Raw genomic sequence first — 5,671 nt, forward strand, 5'->3', positions numbered from 1 at the left:
TTCCGCCAGAAGTATACTGGTCAGATCCATTACAGCTTAGCATATGGTTCAAAAGCTGTGCGGGATGAGGAGGCAACCCTACCTTGCCATAATTAGCATGCTCACTATCAAACAATGATTTCACAGAATAGAATGCGCCGAACGACATACCCATAAAACCCCGATAGAACGACTTGAAGTCCTCTAACTAATTTCAAAACTCGAATGCCTCGACAATGAGACCATCGAGCGTTGGTTTTGCCAACGCCTTCTATCCCCAAATTTTGAATCATTGCGATGCTTAAAATAAATTTTGAGCATGTCAAAAGTCACATTAGTGAACTGAACCGAAACGACTTAAGGAATATTATCGTCACACTGAATTTCAAAAGCACAAAACAAGAACAAAATGAACATAAATTTAGATGATAACGAAGCACTGACAGTTGCAACACGTAAAACTCCCTTTGTGTTTGTATGGACGTATGCAAGTACGAAGTAGCATGTGCTTATTTGGTATACGTTTGCATTTTAACTGAAGCATAAGCTGTTGAGCAGCAAACACGAAAACAATGAATAAAACACAATAAAAAATGTGAAAAAAGAATGGTACAAAAATAAAGAAAGGACTTTATTGTGTATGTAAGTATGTATGTACATATGTACGCGTAACTAAGCCCATCGACCACCGCCTCCCACATCTGCGGCAAACCGAATGTATTAAAGTCGTGAATGCGCATTTCAAGCGCAGGATTTCAACTACGAGCTAAGGCGATCCTCTGCGGCAATACACATGTATGCACATTAGGGTGTCGCAATTCATTTTTGCGAAAATGCGATTGGAACCTCTGTTAATTGTTCGGTAAGTACCTGCCCGAGGTCCCTTTCCAATTTATGGTATGCGTCTTGGCGTAGTTACAGAAATTTAGGAAGCTACACTCCATTTTCTTACGGCTGACAACGCTTTGCCGCTAGCTCGAGCTTCCACCGCATCTCTAGCTTAAGTTACTTCGAACATCCACTTCACTGAAAATTCCTACTTCAACTCTTTCTATTTCCTATTCGGTAAAATGTTTATACGAGCCGTGTCCTGGATTAGCCTGCATGGTTGGGCGCTCTTCATAGAGCCAGGTTGCTAACGGAATGCTTCGAATATCTCGTGACTTCAGAGCTACCCATACTTACCCAGGAACAGCGCACCTTCACAATCGGAGCTACAGCCTCATCGAGCTCTTCTACAGGAGCAAAAACGAGAAAGCTCACCCTCGTTATGATGGTTACCAGGAGAACGAAAAACTAGTTGCCAGGATCTTATCTGAAAGTTTTTGAAGGTAGAGATATTCCAATCAATTAGGGTTTAAATCAGAAAGCTTGAAATAAAGAAGAACAAAGGTAACTAAGTAATAGCCTCTGCCAATGACTTATCCAATAATTAATTTCTGGCAATTAACCTTTGTAAAACTAAACTTGTCTTATAGCGTCAAGGAGAGAGCAAGGAAATGCAGGGTGGCTCCCATTCCTCGATTTATGAGGCTCTGTGAGCAGCGCACTCCAATAAAAGTGGAATATGACCTTCACTTACAGTCGCCGGAAGTCTACATAAAATTAGGACTACTTGCCGCATTCAAGGCCGACTTACTTAGATGGTGGTATTGATTACAACATGGCACTGCCGCTTCAGATTTCTTATAGATATCCAACTGGCCGTGACTCATTGATTTTAATCTGTCCGTCTATAGATGGGCAATCATATCGCGTGCTTGATGACTGCAACATAATTCGAGTCGAGATATGAGTAAGTCACTATTAGGGAAAGTCACTATGTATAAGTATTTATTGACATCCGAGAAGCTTTGAAAGCGTTGGGATCTAAAGTAGTACACAGGCCAATGTTCGCAAATGTCGCGCAAAGTTAATAACAATGAGTCGCGGCAACGTCTCTATTTCTGCTGCGTTCCTGGACTTAGAAATATTGCCCTTGAAATGGCTAGACACGGTTCGGAAGTACAGATCAGCAAAGCGTATAACTCCACACAACAATCCATTTGTTAAGTACTCAACAAAATTGACTTGTATACCGCAGCCGTAACAAGTGGTCTATGAATCAAACAAGATGATTATGAAGTCTGTAGGCTCTCATGGCCGAAACTCAACAAGACACGAACTGACGAACTTTAAACGCAAGCATAAATTCTTACCGGCGTCATCACAGGGCATTGTACTAAGTCTGCCGAAGGAGTCGGTATGAGGAAAAGGAAGTTCGTTGGTTGGTTGGTTTAAGTGTATTGTCACCCTGGTCAATCAGCGAGTTTGGTCATTTTGATTCCGCTGGAATGGTTAGGTTTGCAGGTATTTTCGTTGCTTATTCCCAAAACAGCCGATCGTAGGTCACCCATATTCGTAGGGCGGCCATATTCAACGGGTGTGACAGATGCAATTCGGATCCGTCCGTCGCTAGTTAGTACGCTGTTTCATATCCGGAAATGTCCCTATACCCCTAGACGCATGTTAAGGTAATTTCTTAGTGATCCAAAAGTTGAGATCTAACGGAAGTGGAAGAGAGTGCCGGAATAGCCGGCTCGCTATCTGAGAAGATATTCCCCAGCGTTCTTATCTTACAGCCTCATTAAATTCAAACGTTTCTGCCTAGAAAACGATTGCATAGTCTGATAGGCGAAATGATTTAGGTTATGCATCTCAATGAAAACCCCTGCACCAACCCCGCATTCCTTATGTACAAACAGAAAATCTCTAATGGAACTGGACCTTCACTGAGTCATCCAGCCTTAGTAAGAGCTGTCCACCGGACCGGCGCCCGTAAGGGAAAATAAGTCGCACAATTTTTGGTTTTAGACTCCATCTATTACCCAACATTCTCTTGGCTGCCATGCTTAGCTTCCAATGAAGTTTTAGGATTCATAATAACTCCAAGTTATTTCACCTTGCTTGACAGATCCAATTCCGTTCCTCGGTTCCTTGGTTTAGTAAAATAAAGAAAGTTTGTTTTATTTGTAAAAAGCATAAGGTCAGTTATCACAGGGTTGAAGTGAGCTATTTATGGCATAGAAATCTACCGTCTTTAGAGCCCTTTCCACAATTCCGAGGAAACTTACCCGACATCTGTATAGCTGCGTTGTCGGCATAAGCCACTACCTTTAATCTCTGAGAGTCAAAACTTTACCATTTCCTATGTCAATATACAGCTGTCTAGACAAGGCGACTCAAACAATTCGGATCTGGTTTTTTTCCCTTACTTGGTTTAACAGGCACTCTTCTTGACAATTTCGTGATTTTCAGGGTTACCCTAATGCGGATGTGTATGTATATGCGAGTACTTACACTAGTTACTTATGTACGCATGTAGATGTACTGTATGTATGTATATGTATGTAGACTGTACTTAAATATTTTGGATGCATGTACTCAGGTACTTATGAGCGCCTTTCAGTAACTTTTGGGCCGGATTTAATCCGATTGCAATTGCTCATTTCCACGAGAGGATAATAAACGCCTCAGTGAGTTTGTGATACTGACAAATACTTCTCGTAAATGCATGCACAAGCGCACAAACGAAACAAATAAACAAATTTAACTACAACAACAACATGCAATTGGAATTAATGGGCGGACAAATGAACGAGTGAATGAATGAGCGAACGAGCGACGGAATGAAATGAAATGGTTGCACGACATGTACAAGGACTACAACACACAAAAAGGACATGGACATGGGAGTGGATGTGGACATAGACTTGAATGTGGATGTGGCCGAGTGGTATGCCGCAATGTGGTGGAGCGCGGCACAATAACAGTAAACAACAATAACTGTAACAGCGCAACAGCAACAGCGCTCCTTTCGGGCGTATTTAAGCCGCATTAAAAACAAGGATGAAATGCCGCTACAGTGAACGCCAACAACAAGCGACTCAGTGACGGCCACCAGCGGTACAAGCATGGCTGCACGCAACTGAAAATCCTTATCAACTGAATATTAATGTGGCACACACACACACATACAAAAAAATATATATATCTGCATACAAGTGTGTGTGCCAAATGCACCGAAAATACTGCGAGTATGAAGTGTCATTAGGCAACGCGGTCTTGAACGCTTTGCGCTTTATGCTTTACGCTCATAGCACACGCTGGCATTTCTATTTTTGATATTTGCTGTCATTTAAGCGGCCAATGTGAGTTTAAGCACAAAATTTATTATGTTATAAATTAGTGTAAATTAAAGGCATATTCGCAAACACACACACACACACACATACTACATACATACATATGTACATTTGTGCTATCGCAGCATAATATTTATGAGTAGGTACGATTTGCATTATTTGCGCCGCTTACTTATTTGCTCAATTCATTCGTCCATTCATTTGCGGGTGTAAATTTAACGAAAATTGTTTGATTGCATGCCAATAAATTTTACTTTAGTTATTAAAATATTAAATATTCATAAATTAAATCACGCCTACATAAATGCGTAAAAAGCAAAAAAAAAAAAGCTGCATGAAATATTGCCTGATAACTGCGAATGAATTTGAGTGCTTGCGTGTGTGTGTGCATCTGTGCAGTTTGTAGGCTGATAATAATAAAACAAATATGTTTGTGCAAATGATGAATGCAAAAATGGCATGAATGGCCGACGCCGGTTTTACGTTCTGTTTATGGCATGTTTGCATTGTGGCTTTTATTATTAAATATTTTGGTAATATTCAAGTAAATTCAATAAATTTTAATTTTCGACAATTTGTACAGATATTTATGCAATAATGCCTTTACGGAATATGTATGAATTTCACGCATGCATAACTCTAAATTTTGAAATGTTGAAAACGATAATTCGCCAAAAATAACCAAACTTGTTTTGTACTTTAAGATAGCTGATAGCTAATTCTAACTCGTTTTCTGTCCTAACTGATACATTTAATTAATGTTAATTATAATTGCGAAAGCTTTCGTTAATTTCGAACCACTGACTAACCCATGCGAAGCTGTGGAGTTTTACTAACAGCTGGGGAAAGAAGATGGGTCCAGGGTTTAAAGTCTGTATTTACACGCTTTAAAGTAGAAACTTTACATATATGTATGTAGGTACATTAGGCTGGACCAAAAAAAGTAAAGTCGAAATTTTAGTGCTCTCACACCCTGGGATTGTCCTACTCCCAAAATATGTAACCGTGTTTTTTTTTATTTTGAAATAAAAAAAATATTTATAGGTCGCTGAAAGTTTTCCAGGTATTTTATATGGGGAAAGCAACAATTTTTCGTAGAAATGGTATAGAATTCTTGAAAATCAATATTTTTCAAACGAAACACTCCCATTTTTTAATATAAACGATTTCTTATGGGACCCCCATTGCTTTTTTTTTGAGTGCCTTGTAGACCTGTAGGTATTCAAAACAAAAAAAGGGGTTAATAAATTTTCGGTATAGAACAATCCCGGGTGTGAGAGCATTAAAATTCCTACTTTAAGTTTTGACATGCATTTTTTGGACGACCCCAATGTACATACCAATGACCACTTAAAAACTGGACATATTTTTTGTATTTTATCCCCTTGGTTATACATTTTTGGGCATCTAAAAAAAATGGCTAAAAACCTATAACCTATTTTTAAGTAACCAAAAATATATGGCTACATTTTAAATATTAAATACTAGAGGTAAACTTTTTGAACATA

This window comes from Rhagoletis pomonella, unplaced genomic scaffold (genome assembly GCF_013731165.1).
Source record: "Rhagoletis pomonella isolate Grant_MI unplaced genomic scaffold, Rhpom_1.0 Rhpom_scaffold_00006, whole genome shotgun sequence".
NCBI classification, from domain to species: Eukaryota; Metazoa; Arthropoda; class Insecta; order Diptera; family Tephritidae; genus Rhagoletis; species Rhagoletis pomonella.